Source organism: Ambystoma mexicanum, chromosome 3p, assembly GCF_040938575.1.
Source record: "Ambystoma mexicanum isolate Mex_15411 chromosome 3p, UKY_AmexF1_1, whole genome shotgun sequence".
NCBI lineage: Eukaryota > Metazoa > Chordata > Amphibia > Caudata > Ambystomatidae > Ambystoma > Ambystoma mexicanum.
Window position 1 is genome coordinate 97,226,805 of NC_090925.1, and position 27,997 is coordinate 97,254,801.

The window sequence follows — 27,997 nt, forward strand, 5'->3', positions numbered from 1 at the left end:
GGCTCAACAAATTAGATCAAACTTACAAGTCCTTCATTATTGACGGCAATGATATTAAAGTCTCCAAAGACACCAAGACTCTAGGCGTCTATCTCGACTCCACGCTCTCCCTGAACAGACAAACAAATGCAGTTAGGTCAGCTTCAGCCTCTACTTGCAAACTTATCACTGCCTGTAGACCCTTCCTAAACTCTACCAAATGCATCACCCTCGCCAGAACACTTTTCATTGCCAAAATCGACTACTGTAGTGCCCTCTACCTTGGGACTAGTCAGTCTAACCTTAATAAATTGCAAACTGTACAAAATAATGCCTTAAGGGCAGCCTTAAACATCCCAAGACATTCCCACATCTCTTCCGTCAGATCGGACTTACGTTGGCTCCCGGTAAAACAAAGAATTGCCCTGAAAACCCTAGCCCTGACTCACAAATGCCTGAGCAACAACGCCCCACCTTACCTGTCCGCTCGCTTCACACTCCACACATCCACTCGACCCATTAGAACAGCCCAAACTCACAGCCTCACCGTGCCGAGATGCAAACTCCAAAAAGCAGGTGGGGTGAGCTTCCCTGTCCTAGCTTTGAAACTTTGGAACACTCTGCCCACGCCTATTAGAACTGAACCATCGTTCCACTCCTTCAAGAACAATGCTAAAACTTGGCTGTTCTCCCAAGATCCATGATACCCTTATTCAGTCCAGTCTCCCTGTGTGGTAAAGGACATGTATATACATCTGCTCTGTACTTGTATTATATTCTGTTAATGGTACCCCTCGGTATATGTATATATGCTGTATATTTTGTAACTCACTGTGTAACTACTGTTTATTGTAACATGTCTAATAGTATGCGCCCGATTGCCCCGGGGTCTGGTTTTTGCGCTTTATAAATAAATAAAATACAAATAAAATACAAATATAGGCTGCAGATTGATTATAGCCTGCCAATCAGGTTGTAATTACTGTGGAGCTGCCTGCACGTGTGTATGTGTACACTTTCACATACATCAAAGCAAGCAGCGTTGAAGCTGCTTGCTTTGCTGTATAGGATGTTGTTCATATATACCATACGGGTGTATATGAACACAGGGTTATTTGAACACTTTCACATATACATATGCAAGCAGCTTCAACATTGTGCAGTGCAACATTGCAGCTACTTACTTAGGTGTGCGTGAAAGTGTTTATTTACACGTGTTCTCAGCAGCATTTTTGTTGAATAACTCACATGTCGTTATTTTACGTAAATGCTGCGGAGATTTCAGCATTGCACCCATTATGTTCAACATGCACAATCCTGAAGGTGCACTGTCGTGCAGTTCGTGTACGCCCAGGCACACTTAGCAAATCTGGTGGAGCCTGGGCGTGGTGATTTCACACACTGACTAATGTTTTTTGGCACATTCAATGCACAAAGTGCTGAATCAGGCCCTGGAGGGTGTTCTGGAGGCTTCATGGACTGGCAGCTTGGACCGTACTGGGCGTTATGGATCCTCATACCTCGTTGTAGGCCCCTCCTTTGCTCGGGACATTCACTATATCTTCAGGGACCATGACGGCCGGTACGGGCCGAGCTGCAGATGGATGAAGCTATATTGGTGATGATGATTTAGTGATGCATGTGTACATGCATATTACGTGTGTCATGGTGTGTTTTGATTTACTTGCAGCTGTGGCCATTTGGCTGTTCAAACATGCTTATGCTACGTGCCATCTCTTTGTTGCCATCTGTCATTTCTGCCTGTGATATGTGCCTGCCAGAGGTGGTGTGTGATGGAGGTGATATACTATATTCAGTACATGTGTAGGCTTCTCAATTTACATGCATCCATTTCTGCTTTCGGGGTGCCATTGCATATCAATGCCACTGGATGTATGCTGGAATTTGGGTTGTATGTGACATGTCCGCTTCATATGTTGGCTGTCGATGTGATGTCTATGTATGTGTGTGTGGGTTATGTGCTGCTGACATGTGTACTCATGTTTGTTTTGTTCACGTTACAGGTGATGACGCAATGGAGCCAGAGGATGGTGATGTCATTCCAGTCACTGGGTTGCTTTACATCAGCAACCCAGCACAAGTGGGGGTCGTGGGGTGGTAGACCACGAGAACCCACTTGTGCTCCAGACCATCGTGTCCAGGGCTGCCAATCAGTCAAGTTCTGATGATCACTCTGAGCACAATGTTGAGTTGTATGCACATCATGACCATTCGTCGCCGGTGAGTGATCCTGATGTGGATGATCTTCTGTCCGCGACACCTGCACTGAGGGGCCAGACAGTGTTGGAACATCCGCCTGTGGTGGTTCTGGATGCATGGTCACACTCCACACCATTTGCTGATGTGCCTGGGGCATCATGTCAACAGAGGGATGTAGTCCTGCAGCCAAGGTTGGTGCCAATCCAGCAAGCACTAAGGCTCCTTGGGTCCCACAGGTGTAATGTCCAGCAACGCAGTGGCCGTGCACCACCGGGGTATACTGAGTGGGAGCAATCCATGTACGCCAGTTCACAGCAACAGGGGGCAGCTATTGATATGATCGCTCAAGGCATGGAACGTGTGGCCCAATCAGTGCTCCCCCCTGATAGGCAGGTGGAGCTCCAGCAGCAGGGAGCGAAGTCCACGTGCCGCTCACTCAGGCTGGGCATGGCGGCCTCAAATGGGGCACGCTGGGCTGAAATAGTCTCTCTGCGCGAGGCACTTGCTGCTCAGGCAGAGGCACACAGAGAAGCCCTGAGGGATGATCACCAATCTGTCAGATCTACTCTGGGTGTGCTCAACATGTCCCAGAGGCAGCGGTCAGAAGTGAGGTTGGAGCAGCTTGAGGACACCATCTCGGCTGAGCTATGTGCATGCCGGGAGGTGCTCCAGATGTCATGTGAGGCCATGCAGGCAGAACTCCATGTCACACGAGCTAGAGGAAGCACGCGTATCACATGAGGTGCTGCATGCTGACCTACGTGCCATTGCCACACAGGACCGGGCTTACCAGACCCGCATGCTTGCTGCTGTTGAGGGCAAGCTGCAGATAGGCCTGGTCATGCAACTGTGCCACGTCCACCTTCTGATTTCCATCTAGAGGGTGAGTATGACGATGACTTATCTCCCACACAGGTCGGTCCGTGCAGGCTTTGAGCCCATGGAGTTTTTTTATGTTCATCTCAACATCATCGCATGTGGGTGTTGAGCTGCACCCTGTACCTCCCCCCTCCTCAGTGCCACACCCCCCAGGTCGTATGTGGCCATTTTTCTTTTTTTAAAATAATAATGTTTGTCTATTGTGCATGTGAGATGTGGTGCTTTGTGACTTTTGAAAGCATCCACTGTGTGTTCCAGCTGGGCCCATACAAGCTTGTCTCGTGTATGTGTTTGTGGCTTGGGGTCCTGACACATGTGCCACTCCTGCTTCCCCTTTCCATGGGCTTGCAAGGATGGTTCGGTGTGACAGCAAATTACACAGGGGCATTGGACTTTCGTCATATCTGTGGCCAGTCTGCTGTACTACCTGTGTATACACCCCTAGTGGGGATTATGGATGTTTTCTCCGCAGCATTTCTGCAATCAATTTTCGTGAGTACATTTTTTAACTGTGCTTTTATTGAATTTGATTGTGATGTTTTTTCATTTCTTGCCTGTATACGTGCTTGATGCACTTCATGCTGTAGATGGTCGCCTGCACCCTTAAGCTGTCAAAGCCACACTGATGATGGGAGGGAGCCGGGTGGTGACAATGTCAAGTTGGTACTTGTTAGGTACAGCCCCTGGGAATTGTAGCAAAGGTGGAAGCTTTAGGAATGTGTCCCAAGAACCACAGCTCACGGTCCAGTCCTCACCTGAAAAGGCCAACTAGACTATTTCTACACTCTGTTCCCTTTGAACGGCACATTGTATCTGTTTTCCCTCTTGGACTTCGCTGCTCCGTGACGGCACAATTTTCCTACTGGACTACAGCTCTTTTACTTGTTTTTCACACTCTAGTGCCTTTTGTCCCTGTTTTTCTTTCCGCTGCTGTCCTTGTTGCAGATCTGTCTGCCCGTCTCTCGGGCAGTTGTTTCCGCGTACTTGTACGCTGCCTCGGTTAGCCTCGGTACACTTCTGTACCACAGCATCTCTCTCTCTCGCTCTCTCTCTATCTTTTGCTCCTCCTATCTTTCATCTGTTACATCCATACCTTTATGTTGACTTCAACCTTTTACCAAAGCTATTCAACTGTTCAGGCTCTTAACTTGCTGTCAGCTGTTTTCAGCAAACTCGCATTCACTCTGCCTTTCCAGACTTGTGCTGTCTCTGCCTTTCTCCGTTCACACTATCAAGGATTGATTGGGTTTCAGCTCAACCATCCAGTTGTGCCAGCCTCCTTGGTTATTTTCTACTCAAGGTTCAGCTCTACCCATCAGTTGTGGCATCCTCATTGATTATTGTCTACTCAAGTTCCTACCCATCCTTTTGAACCATTCTACAACTGTGCAACCTTGGAAGTCATTGTATCATTCAGCTTGGACATGTACATTCTACAACTTCAAGTAATCTACTGGAGACTCTTCCAGGGTTTTTTGGCCCCTTGAGGCTTTTACCTGGTTTGGGGGTTTGGCTCCTTGGAGTTCTCTGCGATTTGGTATTTTTACCGGTCAAGGTGGCCTTTGAGGGAGCTGGACCCTATTTACACGAAAGGAAGAAAATGAAAACCAAGGGGAAGGGGGATCCTGAAGCCAGCTACACTAGAAGGAAGAAGCCGATGGACCCCAGAGACAGTTCTTCTGAGGTCAAGGTGATGAGGAAATGAGGGAGGGGCTTTTGTTGTCGGACAGTACGCTTGGGCTACAGTGATTGGTCACTGTCTGACATTGTCAATGTGGGGTACTATGCACATGATGTGTTCGGCTGGTCAATGGATGTTCCTGTGTTGGGTTTACTTTTCAGGTGTCAGGGGATTGGTGTGGTTTGACACAATGGGGTGTCCACATGGGCAATGTTCACATGTGATGTGCACAGGACACTGAGGGTCACTTCATTTCACATGAGTGCATGTCCCTACTGACACACACACTTACACAATGCACCACCACACATACAACAACCCATCCATGCCCACACGTGCACACAGATTGCCTTCTCAGCCATGCGGTGTCCCTGCAGCGCATGATCACTTGCAATTTTCGGATTGTGTACATGCGTCACTGGATAATTTTAGTTGCTTGTCCTTTTTTATATGATGCTCAAGGTTTATCCCCAACACAATGGCCGCTCACTGTGCTGTGTGCTGAGCAGTGTGTTGCAGGGGACACACACAGCACACGGTTTTGGGATTTGCAGATTTGGATTGCCCAATGTGCATGCCCACAGGCATTCTGTCTTTTGTTGATGGTACCACTGGTGGCATGCATTTGTGTATGACTTTGTATCTGTGGGAGGTTGTTGGTCAGTCATTTCATCTGATTCTGTGTCAGGTGTGATTGTCTCAGGCCTGTTTCCATTAATCACGTGGCACTTTGTAACTAATTTGTCATGTGTTGTGCATTTGGTTTGCTCTTTTGCTGTTGCATGCCATGTCATGGTAATGGGGGTTGGGAGGGTTTGGGTGACATACCAGTGATTTTCATGGCCTGTTTTGCAGGGGGGTGGTGGGATATGCACCTTGCATGTTTTTGTTTTGGTCACCCCGGATTGGTTATATTTAAGTAGCTAGGGATGCACACAATGTAGCACTTCCGTGGAAACATTCTCAGGGTGGTAAGGTTGTGACAGTTGACTGTCTCTTTGTCATCATAGATTGTCACCTGGTATGTGAAAGGCCTGTGTGCACTACTCAGCGGTGGGAGTTTAGGTGAAAAATATGGCCACAAGGTGGGTCCGGGCTGCCTCGCCACGTGCCCTTTCCCCTCCCATGAGCCGCGCCTTTGCATATGGTTGGGGATGTGGGGCACCACCATGCCATCTGTACGCCCCGCCGTGTTGCACCATTGTGCAGGACACATGCTGCCACAATGATCCTGCACACTACTGTGGGTGCATACAGTAGCTGCCCACCAGAGCGGTCAATGGAGCGGAAGCGTGACTTGAGCACTCGGAATGTGCGCTGCACTATGCCCCTGGTTGCAATATGGGCAGCGTTGTTGTACCTTACCTGGGGTGTTGTGGTGGGGTTCCGTATTGGTGTCATCATGTGGGTGCTCAGATGGTAGGCACTGTCCCCTGGGGAGGTGATGATGGTGGCCATTAGTTGGGTTTATGTATTTGTCTGTGTGTGAGACATGCATGCATGTGCACAGACATTTCTACTCACCAATGAGCCATGTATCACCATGCTCCCCAGCTTCCAGGTCCCGGCTCAGGGCGGACATTCTGTATATGAAACTGTCATGGGTAGACCCAGGATAGTTTGCATAGACAGAGGTGATGATTCCATGGGCATTGCATACAACCTGTACGTTCATGGAATGCCAGTGCTTGCGGTTGCGGTAGATGTTCTCAGTGGCCCTAGGTGGACGTAGGGCCACATGGGTGCAATCTATGGCACCAAGCACTTTGGGGAAGTGTGCCACCCTGTGAAAGTCCTGGACCATGGTCTGTCTTTCTGCGGGTGTTTTGGGCATGTATATATGCCTGCGGATGAGTGCCGCGCAGTCATAATTGCCAACACCTGGTGTAGGCAGCGTGACTGTGTGGGCTGTGAGACACCCCCAACTATGGCAGTTGTCTGCTGAAATGACCCAGTGGCCAAAAAATGCAGGACATTTAGCACCTTTTCCTAGGGGATCAGTGTTTGGGAGCACAAGGTGGGTGATGTGAGGTCATCCTCCCACTCAGTGACCAGGTCTAGGATGATATAAGGTGGAACCATATACCTGCCATAGACCTCGTCATCAGGCATTCCAAAACGTCTGGTTCTGGGCAAAAACATGAGGGGCCTGGCTATTCTCCTCCTCCTGCGGTGTCCCACGATCACTGCTGCGAGAAATGGGACATTCATCGTAGCTGTATATACCTGTTTGTTGTTTGCGTGCACTTTTATACGCGGGGCCGCTTCCGCCTGCCTTTGTGTGGCGGACGTGTTTACGCCTGTGCGTGTCTTTTGGTGTGTGCAGCTTTTCCCTATTTGATTCCATGAATATGTGTTGTTCGCGCGCGTGTGTGCGTTCCATGTATTTCCCAGCAGTACTTCCCCAGTTACGCCCTCATTTTCAAGCGTTGTTCCCCATTCCGCGTGTTCCGCACTCTTTTTTGGGTGTGCTACACGTTGGGCGCTTTTGCTGTGCGCGTCACTCGTGGAGTTCCAGATGTCGCAGTGACGTGTGCCCCACGTGCAGTTTCGGCGCAGCTCCCAGGAAAAACACGCGCACAGACTTCCATGAATCGCCTGCGTGCGATTTGCACGTGTGCGCTGGATTTTTCTCGCGTGTGCCACCGATTTCAGGGAACCATTTTTCCATGAATCGGCATTATGCATGTAAAAACACCCTCATATAATTCTGAGATTCAAAGAGAAAACTCAATCAGTAATTTCATAACTAAATTCAGAGCAATACTCCAATGCTAAAACTTCCATTACAATGCATAAAATGAAAAGTCTGACATTTAGATTACAAGTAATACAAATTCATTGTTGATGTCAAAGTAAGCAAGTTTGCTCTTGTGATCAATTTAAGGTGCTTCTTAGTTTAACAATTTTGCAAACCTGGTTATTGCCAAGACCAAGGAAGTGATATAATCCGCAAAGCATGCTTAACCATGCAGGCCAAATATAGCAGTCAATTTTACAGTGTTTTGACATTGGAATGAGCCTATTTACTCAAGCAGTCAATTTAAAGTGCTTTCAAATGTAATGATTTGGCAAACCCTGTTACTGCCACGACCAGAGAAGTGGTACGTCTGGCAGGACATGCTTGCCACACCCCATCACTCTCATCCCAATTTAAAACATCCCCAAATCGCTTGAAGTAGTGCAAACAAAGGTCACTCACTGCGGGGCATGACAGAATGACATGTCTTAAAGTCTCTGTCTGATGCCTTTCTTCACAAAAACATACAGACAATTCGATCGGTAATATCATCATGTAACGGTTGATGATGATACACTGCTCTCAAGTACGGAAAGCCTTGCAATGATTTCCCCTCAAGCCTTGAACTTGTTTTGTTGTTTATTGGAATATAGAACGCAGCATGCCAACCTAGGCCCATTCCCATCTGCTCATAAAAAGGTAACATGTGGTGTTTTCCAGGGGTACCCCTCTTGCCTCTTCTTTTTAACAACTTTGTAGCACCATTGTTTGCCATATTTCATGGGAGACTGATACCCAACTTCTTATCACAATTTACAAGTTAATATGTTATATAGTTGATTGTTTAAAGGAAGCCAAATACTATATGTTAGACAATTATCTGCAACCTAATTTCAGCAAAACAGGTTATTCTCTTTGATCCTATAAGTAAAAGTATGATCTTCTCCAAAGTGTAACTTCCCCAACATTAGTCTATTTATCCCTGAAGTGCACTGCTAAGATATAAAGTCTAAGATTTTATTTTTAGCTTGATCTCGAAATGTCATCTCAAATGAATCATCTTTTCAAAGTGATTTTTTTTAAGCTGTTAGCTATGATGAATCTCTCCTTATATTGCTAGTGCACTATGACCTGTGGTCATTGAGGCCTCATCAATTCTAAACTAGATTAATGTTTATGCTTGTGTCTGGGCAGTCCTGCATATCAATTAGCACGATTACAAAATGTTCAGAACCAGGCAGTCACGTTCATTTTCAGCCTTCATAGAAAGGTTCCCCCCCTGCAGAAATGTTTCCACTTGTTTCCAGTAAAAATGTTAGTCCTGTATGCCTCGTTTTAAAGTGCCTTCATAGTCTTGCCCAGAAATAGCTACAAAATAAATGTAACAACACAATTTCTCTTGACATCCACCATCATCTGAACAACGTTTGGTTACCATTCCTACATGTAATTTTAAATACAGGGATACCCATAGATTTGCTGTTTCTGGCCCGAAGCTCTTGAACTGTGGCCCTTACTATATTCAGAGCTTGCAACATGTTGTACAATATTACAAAGCTCTTAAGACATGTCTTTTCTTAACTCTCATTTTCTGATGTCTTTGTGCTAAATGGAGCCTTACACAGTTTAGTCAAATCCAATCAACCTCTTTTACTATTACAAATAGATCAATACAGGATCAATATACTTTATTCATTGAATGTTACACCTTCAATTGAAGAGGTTATGTTATTTAATTGATTCATTTTTGTTTGGTTACAAGCATTCTATACTCAGAGTATGTTTTATTTGAAGTGCACAATTCTATACTTGTATGTATTATAACATTTCCTTCCTTATAATTGGTCTTAGAACCAGCATGTAATAGCTTGATTTTTATTATTTTTAATAGTTTTTTATTGGTTTTCACATTTCCTGTGATTGTTGTAAAGAAGGCTTGGTATCAAGTGGTAGACACAGACACTGTAAGCGACTTCAATTCAACACTACCGCCAAGTCAATGCCTAGTCTGGGATGCTGATGGAAGCCCTTATTGATGTCTTTTTATGTCCAGTTCGTTTACTCTGGATGACAACCCTTATATAACACCCCTCTCTTAGAATTCCTCTGACCCCACTGAACCAAGAAGTAGGTTTGTTTTGCAAATTAAAAGGTTTATTTGAAATTAAACAATATATATCTGTCACACTTTTATAGTAAATTAATATTTGATAGCACGCTTGTGAGGATGATAGTGATCAACAATGGATAATGTTACAGTGGTACACTCTTTTTGATGGCTTAGAAGTGATATAGAGAGGATAAAGTAGCTGAGAATGCTTTTATGGCTTCAAGAATAATGCAATGATGAATGAAAATGCAGTACAGAAAATAAACTTGATATGACTTCAACAAAAGACAATGTAATCACTTTTCTTTGACAATTCACCCCCCCTCCTTTATGCAAGGTAAAGAGATGGGAGGAAAGCACACAGTTCTCAGGAATGCAATCAAATATAATTCAGTTCCCCCCTCGCAAGCTTAGAGGAAAACAGGTAGGTGTTTTAAACACAGGCAATATACTTTCATGTGGTTGCAATTAAGTGAAAAATATGCAAAAAATGCTTTTAATTCCCTATAGGAGGTTCAGGGTAGGTGATTGATACTTTAAATCAGTTCAGGATCACTTTAGCAATGCTCTATGAATGATTGTCAGGTTGCACACGAATTTCAGCAAGGAAAGCAAGGACAAATATTTTTACACGTAGCTGAAATTAAGCAAAATGTCAAATCGTGGCAAATTTAGTTGCGTGCGTCGAGCGCAATTACGGAGGCACTATAAGGAGTAGGAAGTCGGTTCTAGGCTCGTTGGAAAGCTTAGAATCTTAGCTTTAAGATGACAGTTAAAACAAACGGTTCCGGAGATACGGCCAATTTAGTAAAGGTAGTTTTTCGGATTTGAAATTTTAAAGCTCAGAATGACAGGTGACAGTTTTCAGTTTTAAAGATGACAGAATGACACGATTCTAGGAGGCAGTTCTAATAAGCTAAAATAGTTTGGATTAGATTATTTTAAACTAAGAGATTGGTTTTGGCACAGTGCTAGCTGGGTACTCACACTAGATTTTGTACAGGAATGCGACTTCGTCACCGATCGGGTCAGGATTGGCTGGACTTCTGCTTGCAGTTCTTCACAGCGATCTGGTCTCTGGTTCTGCTCTCAGCACTGCACAGTTCTGGTCTCACTGGATCTCTGGTCTCTCTGGATCTCTGGTCTCTCTGGATCTCTGGTCTCTCTGGATCTCTGGTCTCTGGAGATTGATGGATTTGAAGCCTGGAGTCTCCCGGCAAAGCGTCCCGCAAGAAAGTGGAAAGTGCATGTCCCTACCTGGGTTTCAGTGGCTCTTTTTATGTGTTTTGAAAATGGGTGTGTGCCTGGGCCTAGCTAAGCCTGCCCCTCTCACTTATCATTGGCCAAGCTTTCCTCTCTCCCTTGATTGGGGGAAATAAATGGAGTGTCAGAGTGATGCTGTAGGTTTTATGGCCAGAGGAACCTCCCCTTGTCAAATTGCACACAAATCTATTTCTGATCCAAATACATATTTATGTATGTACCATTGTTCTAATATTATAGGTCCAGTTAACATATTTTCTGTAGCACCAAACCATCCGATCCCTGTCTTTGTACGATGTTGTGTCCACTTATGACAGAATTCTCCCCTTTTCATCCAGATAACAACCTCTAAACCTTTCCAGATTTTACACAAATGTGCACCAGGGATATGGGTTTCAGATGATAAAGTGTCAGATTTTTAACATGCATACATTTGGAGTAACAACCTTTTTTCCGCTACTATCCCCAAGAACATACCACAGGGTCCTAACACCTCTTAAAATGTGCACAGAAAAATCACAAGAATGATGATGTTGTTTATATAATTTTGACAAGTCCGCACTGTGAGTTATCCATCTTTTTAAAATCATGCTCTGGCCCCAAAGGGGTGTGGTTTTCCAAAGCACATGGTGGAATTTCTGGTTTATCCACTTCCCCCAAGCTCAGCTTGCTCTCACAGGCACTGCCCCTCCCAGTTTCTCCCAAGAGGGAGCCATTTTACAACCCCCCAATATAACATTTGCCTGAGTCAGGGACAGTGATTTGTTTAGTTTCCTGTAGTCCCCAGGTGCCACTCCCCTAATTCAATCAGAGAGGTGTCATCTCCTTTTGGCAGGGGCAGCAGGATGCAGCCAGGCCTGGGAAGAGTTGTTGAGCCAGTTCAACTCCTGTCAGGGGTAGTTGTCAGGCAGAATTCAGCTAAATGTCACTTAAGTTCCCAGTTTTCTACATTCAAATCCAACTTACAATTTTTGCACATGCAGCTAGAATGCTGATTCTTAGTTCAAAACTATGACTTTTAAACATTTGCAACCTATGTGACACTCACAAGTAGGTCACTCATTCATTCTAAACATTTCGATTTTAGTGGCTTTAAACCCAAATTCACTTAAGCTGCTGACATCCCCAGCTATTTTTTATATATACATTAAATAATTACTTCCTTCAAGTCATTTCAGAATATAGTTTTACATTGTATCCACCTCTTAGCAAGTCTTTCCTTGGCCTGGTTTGGGTTCATTTGTTCAGTTTTACACAAAAGTCTGGTGGTTTTAAAATGCCGGCTTTCTGATAGTGGTGAGCACCAGTATTGCATCCATTTTTGACATTAAGAAAATGAATTCCCCACAGTTCTGGGTTGCTTTTGGCAATCAGCATTGCCATTCCCAATGGTTTCAGGCTACTGTGTGTGTAGCCCAATGGTGGTTTTAGGCAGTGCCCTCCTGTGCTCACAACATAGGCAAAAATGGGTGGCAGCCGATTCTTCATGTTTTCCCTGTGCACTCTCTGGGGAGTTCTGGCCATCATGATGTTTTCAATGCCAGTAATGCACAGTTTTATGGTAGGGCTTGGATGCATGGGTAAAAACATCCCACAAGCCCCCTCTCTTGCGATGGCCATTCTGATCTTTCACTGATGGAACTCGCAAGATCTGGGATGTTCGCCTCATCTTCTTCCACTTTCGTAGATCGCACAGTTCAGCATCTTTTCCTCCATCCAGTTGGATCGATAAGTTCTCCTTGCCGGTCCTGATGGGAATATTGGGCGGTACCCCGGGCCCCTCGGATCTTTGCTCCCGGTCCCCGGTCGTCCTCCTTGGTCAGTCTCCATGGTTTCATCTCTCCTAGGATGATAAAGCAAAAGCGGAAAAACCTATTCATAGACATTTTTCCACCACTATTGATATAGTGGGGCGTCATATACATTTTATACATCAGGATACATTTTTCAGTCTTGTTTTAAAAACAAGATATAACAGGAAACATTTTCTTTCCAGAATCATCATATTTTAGCGACTATATGTGGGATATTTTAGGGTTGGAACTGAATTACTCTGGAGCGGCACCCTCTGGGATTCCAGAGGATTCCTCCAGTTGCTGCAGAGTATGCCTGGGATGGCAACACTCTAGCTGATTTATATGTACCCACTTGTCTTCCCCTTCCACCAGACTACCTTTGGGGTTGCGGGTCTTATAGGCTAGAGGGGAGATTTTGTCTATAATTTCCCTTCCATGTAGGTAAAAATGTTCGCTGTTTGGCCTGGTTCCTTTGGAAATTGTATAGATAAACCTGGTCTCCCACAGTACATTCCTTTCTGGTGGTCTTCAGGTCGTAGTGGGTTTTCATGCTATCAGCTGATCTTTCTAGATTCCGCTGAGCATAGGCAAAAGCATGCTGAAAGTGTTTCCTTAAATTCTTCACATACTCATGAGTTGTGGAGGCATTTATCAGTGTCTGCTCTTGGGTCCTGTAGAGCAAATGCTGGGGAAGCACCATCTTGCATCAACTCAAATGGTGACATTTTAGTTGCAGATGAAGGAGTAGATCTGATGGCCATTAGGACCAGAGGTAATTGGATATCCCAACTTGGCCCAGAATCTGCCACAAATTGTTTTAATATACTCACAATGGTTCGGATGTATCTCTCTACTGCTCCAGAAGAAGCTGGCCGGTAGCAATATGTAGCTTCCTTTTGACCCCCAGTATCTCCCACATCTTTGTCATTACCTCGCTGGTGAAATGGCTACCTCTGTCTGACTCAATCCTTTGAGGTAGACCAAAACTGGAAAAGATGTGGTTAATCATCAGGGCAGCTGCTGTTTCTGCCTTGCAGTTTGGGGCCGGGAGACATTCCACCCACTTGGTGCACAAGCATGTAACGGTCAACATGTACTTGTTTCCTCTAGACGAGCGAATTACAGGGCCTACAAAGTCGATTTGCAAATCTGACCATGGCAGTGTCATCCCCCTCTTTTGGAGAGGTGCACGGTGTGTGAGGGATGATGGCTGAAATTGTGCACACACAAGACACCCCTTCAAGTATTGGTCGAGGTCCTGCCCCATGTGTGTCCAGTATGCAACCTCTCTTAAGATTTCCAGTGTTGTGGGAAACCCCCTATGACCGGCGGTGACCGCATCATGGGAGTGACTTAACATCAGGCTTCGGAATGAGGTAGGGACCACCCACTGATCATGGCCAGCTTGGGATTTCCTTACCAACAAACCGTCTTGGATTCTGAACCTTTTTGGACATTTCATCAACACTCTTAGGTCATCTTTCCCAATGTAATCGGTATCCGTCAGGGTAAAGTTCTCAGGGTCCTCAATGTGTTGGTAAAACTTACCAATTATTGGATCCCCTTTCTGAGCTGTAATCAAATCAGCATCAGGGGTCTCCTTACTCCATTGTGCAGTTGAAAGATCATTGTGAGCATTTGTCTGGGACCTAGTGATAGCAGTGACCTGGATTTCCCCCAACAGGGACTCTATTTCTATTAGATCCCCTTGGATGGCCCCGGTTTTGGCCAGCTGATCAGCTAAGTCATTTCCAGTTTTGTCTAGTCCCTCTACTTTGGAATGACCCTTGATCTTTTTCCAGTAGATGGTCATCCCATTCGATGTGACCAGATCATCAATACTTTGGATTAACTTCCCATGTTTCAGGGGTTTGTTATTAGCACATAACATGCCTCTGGTTTTCCAATTAACCAGGTGCTCCACGAACCCGTTCCGTACATAATCCGAATCTGTGATTATGACCAGTTCGTGGAGTTGATCTTGGACAGCAGTGAGGATGGCCTGATGCACAGCCATCAACTTTGCCACCTGACTACTTCGGGGACCAATTTTGTATCCAGCGGAGGGTTCTGGAAACTCCTTCACCCATGCATTCCCTACACCGGCCACCAGTTCTTTCTCCCCGTTGTTGTCAACATGATAAAAGCATCCATCCACATAGACAGTGGGCATTCCCTCACACTTGTCTTCTTCAAAGACTTTGTATGGGGAATTAAGGTATGCCTCCATGTTGTCCTTGATTTTTAGACTTTCGTCCTCGAGACAGTTTTCTCTGACACAATCATGCAAGTCAGCCAGACCTTGCGTGAGGGGACTCTTCTTGTTTTGGCCATATCTGACCTCCACAGGAAAGCCTTGCATTGACAGAATCCAGGAAGTAATTCGGGAATTACTCACATTTCCGGCCCGGATTCTGTCACTTTGGAGATATTGCAGAGGCGGGTGTGGAGTCTCCACTATGATGTGTTCCCCCTGGATAAATGGGCGGTAATTCTTCAATGCCCACACCGTTGCCAGGAGTGCCTTCTCACAATCGTTGAATTTTTCCTCCACAGAGGATAAAGTTTTGCTCGCATAGGAGATTACTTTATTGACCTTGTCATGCTTTTGGTATAATACTGCCGTCAAGCACGTATTAGAAAACCCTGTCTCCAGGAAGAACTCCTTGTTTCTGACAGGGTAAGCTAGGCAAGGCGCTTGTGAGAGGCTTCTCTTGAGTTGTCTTACTGCCTTGGATTGTTCTGTACCCCATTCCCACTTGACCCCCCCCCCCCTTCAAGAGATGAATCAGGGGTCTGGTGATCTCTGCGTAGCCCTCAATGAACTTTCTGCTGTAATTAGTCAGTCCAAGGAGGCTCCTTAGTTCCCACAGAGTTGAGGGATCCTTCAGTTTCTGGAGTGCTTCCACTTTCTTTTCTTGGGGACAGAGACCCTGAGGAGTAATCTCATGCCCCAAGAAATTAACACAGGTTCTACACCACTGTGCTTTCTGAAAGGAAAGTTTTGCTCCGGCGGCCCTCAACTGTGTCAGAACATAACGGATCTCCGCTATGTGTTCTTCCACAGATGAACTTTTGATGAGGACATCATCTACATAAGCCAGGTTACCCCTCGCACCCAGGTCGGGCATGGCCTTATGCAGGAAAATGTTGAATTCATTTCTGGAGTTGAGGTATCTGAAGGGAGTCCGGGTCCATGTGTACTGCTGGCCCCCAAAGGTAAAAGCCAGTTTGTATTGGTCCTCCCTACTGACAGGCACGGTCCAGTATCCATTGGTCAGGTCTATTGCTGTGAATACCTGTGACCCCTGGATCTGGGCCAGCCCTTGGTCAATGTAGGGCAGAGGCCATCGGGAAGTATGGACCCGTTTGTTGAGCTCCCTAAGGTCGGCACAGAGTCTCCACTGGCCGTTTGGCTTCAATATTCCCAGCACCGGATTATTGCAGGTGCTGTGTACTGGACGGATTACTCCCCGGGACTCAAGGTTCTTAATTATTTCAGTAAGGGACTCCATGGATGCGAGAGGCAAGTGATATTGCTTCACAAACACTGGAGTCATGCCAGGGTCCGTGGGAATTGTTGTTGTGTGGTTGTCGGTGCGACAACAGTCATATGAGTCTACCGCAAAGAGATCTTGGAAATCCAAGAAAACTTGTTTCAACTTTTGCTTCTGTTCCAGAGTCACGCAGGCATCAGCCAGGTTGATTCTCTCTTCCACCATCTGCCTGAAGCCTGGAAAGACTTCTGGTTTTGCTATCTCAGCGGCCTCCTCCAGCTGGGTGGAGAAGTTCCTGGTCAGAGTGCTGATTTGGACTGGAGGCTTCAGGTGGGAAAGGCAGCCCTCATGGACCTGGAAAATCACCTCATCCCTCCTGAAGTCACAAGTCACATCTTCCTTACCATAAGGGCAAGAAGTTCCCCCCATGCCGAGTGAAAATCCTGTCTGGTGTTGTATTATCCTCACTGTCACTGTCAAAACAGTCCTTGGGGATTGGTCCTAACAGTTCATTTCCTAAATCAATGGAGAAATGTCGGTCATCAACCGCCATTCCAATAATGGTGCCTGCGGCTAGAGTAATACTCTTCAAGTCACTGTTATCCACCTCTATTGGAATGGTGTCATGTTCTATGTTGACTAATGGTGTTGGGTTTACCCCTAACCCTTGCTGTTGGAGAGAAGCATTTAGATGAATATAAGCATCAGGGCTTTTCAATTTTTGTCCTCTTTTAACTTTCACTTCCAGGGAGAATTGTCGGGTCCTTTCTGGGATGGTGACTTCCTCTTTAATCTGAATTTCAACTGCATAAGGTATCAATTGAGCTGACCTAAATGCTTTTTCTGGAACAACCAAGCCCATGGGATTATCCGCTAATCGGGACCAAGCTTTGAAGTTTATTAGGTCCAAACTAATGGCAAAGCGATTGGGAATGTCACTGCCTAAGTAAAAGGCGGCAGTGACGTCTCGCACGACCCAACAATTATGGACTATGCTCTTGCTGCCAATTGAGATTTTGAGAATACACCTGCTTGGCAGGAGATGTTTCGAATTGGGTGTTTCCAGATCCATTTCCCATTTGTCTATCAGTTTGAATGTGGGAATGGCTGGATCTTTTGGGAGTTGGCGGAACATGGCTTCGCTGATGAAGCTCTTACCGTTGTTCACACACACTCGGGCGAGAACAGAGTCCTTCCCATCATTTAACTGAACAGGGATGAACAACTGATCTCCAATTTGCTGAATATCAGCCAGGCTCTGAGCTGATTTCACATCTTTCTGGACTATAGGATTGGGAGTTTCTGATTGTGGATTGGTAAAGAATTTCAGAGTGTTTCCTTCCAGTGTGGAATACCACCTTAAACTGGAAGGAAGGTTGATTTTCAGAAATAGAGAGGACCCCCCATCACCAGTCTGTTGTCCTACTGCTATTACTGTCACGTCTGGAATTTGGTTGTTCTGGAAGTGAAATTCTACTTGGTCAGATTTTTGTTCAACCATGTGGCAGGTGCCATTTAAACTAACATGGTTGACACTCTGTTTTAATTTTATTGGTTGGCTAGTCTGGGTCCAGAGGACCTTGTTTACGCAATCTATTAGGGGTGACAGCCTTCTCAGGAGGTCATTCCCTGGTAAACAAGAGTGCCCTCTGGAGTCACTACTATGACCGGGTGTTTCACCTTGTGTCGCCCAATTTTGATGTCCAAATCTGCAGTCCCCTCGACGGGAATTTCCTTCCCGTCAAAGTTCTGGAGTTGTCCAGGAAGAGAGGTTAGGGGAATTTGGTACTTCTCCCCCCTACCTGAATTCAGTTACTCAAAGGCCCTTCTGGACAGAAGGGTAGCTTGGGATCCAGTGTCCACCAGTTTCAAAATTGTACCCTGTCCCTGTTCTTGTACCGGGGCATAATATCTTACCTCCTTCTCCTCAAGGGGGCACAGATAATGCACATTTTTGGACAACTGGTGGGCTAACTTTCTGGTTTTGGACATGGCGAGAGAAGAGATTTGGGCAGAATTCTGTGAAGAGCCTGGGGAATCTGAAAGAAAAAGTTGGCAACTGGAAATGGTGTCAGGTTCTGGGCTGCCCCCCCCCCTTTTTTGGAGGCAGTCATCAGGATGGGTTTGACCCATGGAATTTTGGTATTATTGGTTCTGGGATAGAATGATGGGCGGCGACAGCTCAATCCCCACATCTACCCAGTCGGTTGTTTCAGTTTTAGGTTCCCCTGGTTCTGGTTCTGGGCCGCCCCTGCCTTTTGGGAGGCAGTTACCAGGATGGGTTTGAACCAGGGGTTTTTGGTTTTGTTGGTTCTGGGATAGGATGATGGGCGGCGACAGCTCAATCCCCACATCTACCCAGTCTATTGATTCGGTGTTAGGTTCCCCTGGTTCCGGTTCTGGGCCGCCCCCCGCTCTTTGGAGGCAGTCACCCGGATGGGTTTGAACCAGGGAAGTTTGGTTTTGTTGGTTCTGGGATAGGATGATGGGTGGCGACAGCTCAATCCCCACATCTACCCAGTCTGGATTGGAATCTCTTGGGACCCATTTTTCCTTGGGAGGAGTTCCCCCATCTCTGAAGGAGAAGATCCTTTTCCCAGGATCCTCTGAGGATCCCTCTCCCTCAAATTGGAAGACCTGTACCTCCTCCACAAAATGGGTCTGTTTGGGTCCTTTGTTTCTCCTACCCCCCCTCTGTTCCTTGGGAGGCAGGCTTTCAGGGGCAGGAGATTTTGTTTCCGGTTCCTGGTTTTCCAGGGGCTGTTTACAAGTTGGGAAGGAAGCTTCCTCCAAGGCTTTACACCCCCCTTCCCCTTGTGCCTCCTCCCTGGGAACCAGTGGGTTATCAGGTTGCTGCCCCTGTCATTGTTCTGGAGCACCAGGCCGAGAGTTTGGGGCATTCTGTGGTGGCATACTCATCTGAGGGTTCTGTTGTGCCCTCAGCATGTGACCCAGATCCCGTGCCATGTTTTGGACCTGGCGCTCTAACTGGGAAACCCGCTCAGGCTGATACGGGGCTCTATTTTCTCCCCTGTGCTGATCCCGGGAAGGGTAGCTATCCCTTCTCTGGTTTCCGGGTTGGGAAGATTTGGGTACCCCTCCACCCTTGGCCTCCGCTTCCCGGATTAGGGGGTCTGGGCTCAGGGAATTGGGGAAAGAAGGATGGATGAGTTTGGGGCTGGAAACCTTGTGGATACCTGGGGAAAAAGTTAGGCCCAGGGTTTGGTGAATTTCTGCCCTCCTGTGGGAAGTTTGGAGGGAAGTTCTCTGGGTTAGGTGCTTGACTGGATCCCCCCCCTTGGGCTGGAGGAGTCCACACATAACCCAGGATGGGTCGGTTTCCCTTGTAGCGGGGACTTACATAATCAGGGGAGCGAGGGACCCCATTTGTGGGACTACCTCCTTGACTCCCTGTCTGTGACTGGCCCGAGGGGCTTCTGGTGTTAGAGTTATTCTGCGCAGGCAGGTTTTTAGGCCCCCCCATCTCCAAATCTAAAACGGGGGCAACCTTTACCTCCGCCACTTTGGCAGCAGCAGGGGTGCTGTTGCTTTTGGTGTTTTTCTGCGCATTACTTTTATTTTCTATGGGCTTCTGCACCTCATAGATCCGGGTGGCTTGCTCAATGACCCAGTCTAAAGATCTTTTCTCGTGAAAATCTCTCACGAGCTGGGTCATTATGTACTTGGGAAGAGCATGGAAAAATGTGTCGATGAATTCTCTGCTGTCCGTGCGCACCCTTCTGGTGGTCTGCGCAAAGGCACGCTTCAATTCTTGCACAAATTCTTGTGGGGCCTGATCCTCCCCACATTGCAAATTGTAGGCTGCCTTGCGATCCTCTTGGGGATTTCAATGTACAGAAAAATGTTTCAAGATGGCCACCCTATATGTGGACCATCTTGAATGGTTTTGGTCCTCCAGCCCCGCAAAGAAACTGGAGTATTCAGGGGAGAATGTCCATTTGATGTACTGGATGCAGCTACTGCTGTCCTTCAAATGGAAAGTCTCTATCATTTGCTCATAGAGCTCCAAGTGTTCCCAAACAGAATACTTGGCGTTCTTATGATAAGGCGTGATGACACTCCTGATTGCCTTAATCTGTTTTAAGGAGTCCTTAAGCAAGGCCCTTTTCACCTTATTAGACTTTTTGGTTCGGGTAACCCTGGTCCATTCATCCTCTGATTCAGAAGCACTGCTCCCAGAGGTGCCCGTCTGATCTTCCAGGTTTTCCCGGATTCTGCGAGCCTGGGAATAGCTGGCAGAATGTGGGGACCTGGTCTCCTGTTTCCTGTGACGCTCAGAGGAGTCTTCAGATGCCTCCTTGCTACCAGGATTTGATGGGTACCCCCCCCCAGTAACCTAACTGGGCAGAGGTTTTTAGGATGCCCTTAGGGGGCCTAATTTCCTGGGGTTCCCCACTAAATTGCACTGTACTTAGGTGCCCATAACCGGATGCCCGTCCATCCATTCCTGGGTGGTACTGGCCTATGAGACCCATACTTTTGGCTGGACAGTAATCTGCCATTCCTGTGGCCCTGTGCTCATGCGCGCCAGGGGACATGGGGGTGGCAGAGTCCAGGGACTGAGAGAGATGAAGGCCTCTGGTACTAGGGCTTCTGAGGTTATGCTCAGGTGTTTCCCTTTCCCAGCGAACTTCATCTCTGTCAGCCCCTGTCCCTGTTGCAATGCAAGAACCTGCGCTTTCAGTTCCTCAGTTAAGGCCTTACTAGACTCTATCAGTCTCTCCTACATGGCTACCTGTTGCTGGAGCCTATCATTGTGCTGACAGAGAGCCTCATTTTCTCTCTGTGCCTCCTGATTGGTCCTGGAGTACTGGGCCAGTCTCTGCTGCAGGAGGGTTACCTCCTGAGTCCCATCCCTACTGGCCTGCTCCTTTCTTGCCAGAGCCTCCTCCACCCTCCTGGTGTGACCTAGCAAGCCCTGATGCTCTTTTTGGAGGTCACCCAGCCCCTCTTCCACCATCTGCCTGAAGCCTGGAAAGACTTCTGGTTTTGCTATCTCAGCGGCCTCCTCCAGCTGGGTGGAGAAGTCCCTGGTCAGAGTGCTGATTTGGACTGGAGGCTTCAGGTGGGAAAGGCAGCCCTCATGGACCTGGAAAATCACCTCATCCCTTCTGAAGGCACAAGTCACATCTTCCTTACCATAAGGGCAAGAAGTGTACACCAAGAAGTTCCCCCCATGCCGAGTGAAAATCCTGTCTGGTGTTGTATTATCCTCACTGTCACTGTCAAAACAGTCCTTGGGGATTGGTCCTAACAGTTCATTTCCTAAATCAATGGAGAAATGTCGGTCATCAACCGCCATTCCAATAATGGTGCCTGCGGCTAGAGTAATACTCTTCAAGTCGCTGTTATCCACCTCTATTGGAATGGTGTCATGTTCTATGTTGACTAATGGTGTTGGGTTTATCCCTAACCCTTGCTGTTGGAGAGAAGCATTTAGATGAATATAAGCATCAGGGTTTTTCAATTTTTGTCCTCTTTTAACTTTCACTTCCAGGGAGAATTGTCGGGTCCTTTCTGGGATGGTGACTTCCTCTTTAATCTGAATTTCAACTGCATAAGGTATCAATTGAGCTGACCTAAATGCTTTTCTGGATCATCAAAGCCCATGGGATTATCCGCTAATCGGGACCAAGCTTTGAAGTTTATTAGGTCCAAACTAATGGCAAAGCGATTGAGAATGTCACTGCCTAAGTAAAAGGCGGCAGTGACGTCTCGCACGACCCAACAATTATGGACTATGCTCTTGCTGCCAATTGAGATTTTGAGCATACACCTGCTTGGCAGGAGATGTTTCGAATTGGGTGTTTCCAGATCCATTTCCCATTTGTCTATCAGTTTGAATGTGGGAATGGCTGGATTTTTTGGGAGTTGGCGGAACATGGCTTCGCTGATGAAGCTCTTACCGTTGTTCACACACACTCGGGCGAGAACAGAGTCCTTCCCATCATTTAACTGAACAGGGATGAACAACTGATCTCCAATTTGCTGAATATCAGCCAGGCTCTGAGCTGATTTCACATATTTCTGGACTATAGGAGTGGGAGTTTCTGATTGTGGATTGGTAAAGAATTTCAGAGTGTTTCCTTCCAGTGTGGAATACCCCCTTAAACTGGAAGGAAGGTTGATTTTCAGAAATAGAGAGGACCCCCCATCACCAGTCTGTTGTCCTACTGCTATTACTGTCACGTCTGGAATTTGGTTGTTCTGCAAGTGAAATTCTACTTGGTCAGATTTTTGTTCAACCATGTGGCAGGTGCCATTTAAACTAACATGGTTGACACTCTGTTTTAATTTTATTGGTCGGCTAGTCTGGGTCCAGAGGACCTTGTTTACGCAATCTATTAGGGGTGACAACCTTCTCAGGAGGTCATTCCCTGGTAAACAAGGGGTGCCCTGTGGAGTCACTACTATGACCGGGTGTTTCACCTTGTGTCGCCCAATTTTGATGTCCAAATCTGCAGTCCCCTCGACGGGAATTTCCTTCCCGTCAAAGTTCTGGAGTTGTCCAGGAAGAGAGGTGAGGGGAATTTGGTACTTCTCCCCCCTACCTGAATTCAGTTAATCAAAGGCCCTTCTGGACAGAAGGGTAGCTTGGGATCCAGTGTCCACCAGTTTCAAAATTGTACCCTGTCCCTGTTCTTGTACCGGGGCATAATATCTTCCCTCCTTCTCCTCAAGGGGGCACAGATAATGCACATTTTTGGACAACTGGTGGGCTAACTTTCTGGTTTTGGACATGGCAAGAGAAGAGATTTGGGCAGAATTCTGTGAAGAGCCTGGGGAATCTGAAAGAAAAAGTTGGCAACTGGAAATGGTTTCAGATTCTGGGCTGCCCCCCCCCCCTTTTTGGAGGCAGTCATCAGGATGGGTTTGACCCATGGAATTTTGGTATTATTGGTTCTGGGATAGAATGATGGGCGGCGACAGCTCAATCCCCACATCTACCCAGTCGGTTGATTCGGTTTTAGGTTCCCCTGGTTCTGGTTCTGGGCCGCCCCTGCCTTTTGGGAGGCAGTCACCAGGATGGGTTTGAACCAGGGGTTTTTGGTTTTGTTGGTTCTGGGATAGGATGATGGGCGGCGACAGCTCAATCCCCACATCTACCCAGTCTATTGATTCGGTTTTAGGTTCCCCTGGTTCCGGTTCTGGGCCGCCCCCCGCTCTTTGGAGGCAGTCACCCGGATGGGTTTGAACCAGGGAAGTTTGGTTTTGTTGGTTCTGGGATAGGATGATGGGTGGCGACAGCTCAATCCCCACATCTACCCAGTCTGGATTGGAATCTCTTGGGACCCATTTTTCCTTGGGAGGAGTTCCCCCATCTCTGAAGGAGAAGATCCTTTTCCCAGGATCCTCTGAGGATCCCTCTCCCTCAAATTGGAAGACCTGTACCTCCTCCACAAAATGGGTCTGTTTGGGTCCTTTGTTTCTCCTACCCCCCCTCTGTTCCTTGGGAGGCAGGCTTTCAGGGGCAGGAGATTTTGTTTCCGGTTCCTGGTTTTCCAGGGGCTGTTTACAAGTTGGGAAGGAACCTTCCTCCAAGGCTTTACACCCCCCTTCCCCTTGTGCCTCCTCCCTGGGAACCAGTGGGTTATCGGGGTGCTGCCCCTGTCATTGTTCTGGAGCACCAGGCCCAGAGTTTGGGGCATTCTGTGGTGGCATACTCATCTGAGGGTTCTGTTGCGCCCTCAGCATGTGACCCAGATCCCGTGCCATGTTTTGGACCTGGCGCTCTAACTGGGAAACCCGCTCAGGCTGATACGGGGCTCTATTTTCTCCCCTGTGCTGATACCGGGAAGGGTAGCTATCCCTTCTCTGGTAATACCCCGGGTTGGGAAGATTTGGGTACCCCTCCACCCTTGGCCTCCCCTCTCCCGGATTAGGGGGTCTGGGCTCAGGGAATTGGGGAAAGAAGGATGGATGAGTTTGGGGCTGGAAACCTTGTGGATACCTGGGGAAAAAGTTCGGCCCAGGGTTTGGTGAATTTCTGCCCTCCTGTGGGAAGTTTGGAGGGAAGTTCTCTGGGTTAGGTGCTTGACTGGATCCCCCCCCTTGGGCTGGAGGAGTCCACACATAACCCAGGATGGGTCGGTTTCCCTTGTAGCGGGGACTTACATAATCAGGGGAGCGAGGGACCCCATTTGTGGGACTACCTCCTTGACTCCCTGTCTGTGACTGGCCCGAGGGCCTTCTGGTGTTAGAGTTATTCTGCGCAGGCAGGTTTTTAGGCCCCCCCATCTCCAAATCTAAAACGGGGGCAACCTTTACCTCCGCCACCTTGGCAGCAGCAGGGGTGCTGTTGCTTTTGGTGTTTTTCTGCGCATTACTTTTATTTTCTATGGGCTTCTGCACCTCATAGATCCGGGTGGCTTGCTCAATGACCCAGTCTAAAGATCTTTTCTCGTGAAAATCTCTCACGAGCTGGGTCATTATGTACTTGGGAAGAGCATGGAAAAATGTGTTGATGAATTCTCTACTGTCCATGCGCACCCTTCTGGTGGTCTGCGCAAAGGCACGCTTCAATTCTTGCACGAATTCTTGTGGGGCCTGATCCTCCCCACATTGCAAATTGTAGGCTGCCTTGCAAGCCTCTTGGGGATTTCTATGTACAGAAAAATGTTTCAAGATGGCCGCCCTATATGTGGACCATCTTGAATGGTTTTGGTCCTCCAGCCCCGCAAAGAAACTGGAGTATTCAGGGGAGAATGTCCATTTGATGTACTGGATGCAGCTACTGCTGTCCTTCAAATGGAAAGTCTCTATCATTTGCTCATAGAGCTCCAAGTGTTCCCAAACAGAATACTTGGTGTTCTTATGATAAGGCGTGATGACACTCCTGATTGCCTTAATCTGTTTTAAGGAGTCCTTAAGCAAGGCCCTTTTCACCTTATTGGACTTGTTGGTTCGGGTAACCCTGGTCCCTTCATCCTCTGATTCAGAAGCACTGCTCCCAGAGGTGCCCGTCTGATCTTCTAGGTTTTCCCGGATTCTGCGAGCCTGGGAATAGCTGGCAGAATGTGGGGACCTGGTCTCCTGTGTCCTGGTGCGCTCAGAGGAGTCTTCAGATGCCTCCTTGCTACCAGGATTTGATGGGTACCCCCCCAGTGACCTAACTGGGCAGAGGTTTTTAGGATGCCCTTAGGGGGCCTAATTTCCTGGGGTTTCCCACTAAATTGCACTGTACTTAGGTGCCCATACCCGGATGCCCGCCCATCCATTCCTGGGTGGTACTGGCCTATGAGACCCATACTTTTGGCTGGACAGTAATCTGCCATTCCTGTGGCCCTGTGCTCATGCGTGCCAGGGGACATGGGGGTGGCAGAGTCCAGGGACTGAGAGAGATGAAGGCCTCTGGTACTAGGGCTTCTGAGGTTATGCTCAGGTGTTTCCCTTTCCCAGCGAACTTCATCTCTGTCAGCCCCTGCTCCCTGTTGCAATGCAAGAACCTGCGCTTTCAGTTCCTCAGTTAAGGCCTTACTAGACTCTATCAGTCTCTCCTGCATGGCTACCTGTTGCTGGAGCCTATCATTGTGCTGACAGAGAGCCTCATTTTCTCTCTGTGCCTCCTGATTGGTCCTGGAGTACTGGGCCAGTCTCTGCTGCAGGAGGGTTACCTCCTGAGTCCCATCCCTACTGGCCTGCTCCTTTCTTGCCAGAGCCTCCTCCACCCTCCTGGTGTGACCTAGCAAGCCCTGATGCTCTTTTTGGAGGTCACCCAGCCCCTGGAGGGCTAAGTGATTTTCTTCAATTTATCTTTTTAAATGGCAGACTTCCTGGCCTAAGGTATCCCTTTCCTGACCAAGAGCCTGCATTTGTGACGCCAGGTCGTCCCTCTGCCTTTGAAAGGCACCAGCTTTCTGGCGTTCTTCATCAAACTCTGCCTGGGTATCCAGGTCTTTCAAAATCAATTTATTGCTTTCCTCTTTCTCTCTGTCTAGTTGGATTTGCAGGGTGGCTACCTGCTCTGTGCATGCCCTGTTGAAATTGATCTGTTGCTCCAGCTTTTTCTGGCTCTGCAGTAAGGAGTCCAAACTGTCTTGGTGCTCCTTCTGCAAAGCCAGAATTCTGGTATCCTGATCTGTCTTTTCCTGTTGCAGTATATCCATGTCCTCTTTTATTTTAATGATATACTGCCTACTATCATTTTCTGACTCCTGGCTCCTCTGCAGCCTCTGCTCAGAAGAGACCTGGTCAGATTGGGCCTTCTCTAATGCCAACAGTTGCCTACTTGCCAGATCTTGGCCTTCAGCACATTTGTCCTGCATGGCTCCCATTTATAGATGCAAATATGCCGCTATCCTAACCATCTTGTCGTGTTCATCTTTAGCTTTAGGAGCCATGTATAGTTCGCTCAGGGCCACATGTAAGGGACCCTGATCTCTCAAGATATCTAACCCAGTTGCCGTGACCTGTTGTGTGATTGCCTGCAACCACGCATCCTGGCCCTGCTCAGTCCATTCACCTCTCACAAATAGCTTATGTACGAAGTGCTCTCTGGCTATTTTGATGTCTACCAGTGTCGTCATTCTGGACTTTGAGTTCCTTCCTGACTTACAGAAGTTTGTATTTTATTTTGCAAAACAGACCGTTTCCTTAGAGCGTTCCTTTGAGGAGTGCTTTCACAGTGTAAAACAGCGTGGTGATCTAACCGGATATGTGTATCCGGTTAGTTGGCACACTGTATTAAGCTGCACAAGTGGTAAATCTAATCCAGAATCTCCTGCTACGAGCCCCCACTTTGTAAGCGACTTCAATTCAACACTACCGCTAAGTCACTGCCTAGTCTGGGATGCTGATGGAAGCCCTTATTGATGTCTTTTTATGTCCAGTTCGTTTACTCTGGATGACAACCCTTATATAACACCCCTCTCTTAGAATTCCCCTGACCCCACTGAGCCAAGAAGTAGGTTTGTTTTGCAAATTAAAAGGTTTATTTGAAATTAAACAATATATATCTATCACACTTTTATAGTAAATTAATATTTGATAGCACACTTGTGAGGATGATAGTGATCAACAATGGATAATGTTACAGTGGTACACTCTTTTTGATGGCTTAGAAGTGATATAGAGAGGATAAAGTAGCTGAGAATGCTTTTATGGCTTCAAGAATAATGCAATGATGAATGAAAATGCAGTACAGAAAATAAACTTGATATGACTTCAACAAAAGACAATGTAATCACTTTTCTTTGACAATTCACCCCCTCCCTTTATGCAATGTAAAGAGATGGAAGGAAACCACACAGTTCTCAGGAATGCAATCAAATATAATTCAGTTCCCCCCTTGCAAGCTTAGAGGAAAACAGGTAGGAGTTTTAAACACAGGCAATATACTTTGATGTGGTTGCAATTAAGTGAAAAATATGCGAAAGGTGCTTTTAATTCCCTATAGGAGGTTCAGGGTAGGTGATTGATACTTTAAATCAGTTCAGGATCACTTTAGCAATGCTCTATGAATGATTGTCAGGTTGCACACGAATTTCAGCAAGGAAAGCAAGGACAAATATTTTTACACGTGGCTGAAATTAAGCAAAATGTCAAATTGTGGCAAATTTAGTCGCGTGCGTCGAGCGCAATTACGGAGGCACTGGAAGGAGTAGGAAGTCTGTTCTAGGCTTGTTGGAAAGCTTAGAATCTTAGCTTTAAGATGACAGTTAAAACAAACGGTTCCGGAGATACGGCCGATTTAGTAAAGGTAGTTTTTCGGATTTTAAATTTTAAAGCTCAGAATGACAGATGACAGTTTTCAGTTTTAAAGATGACAGAATGACACGATTCTAGGAGGCAGTTCTAATAAGCTAAAATAGT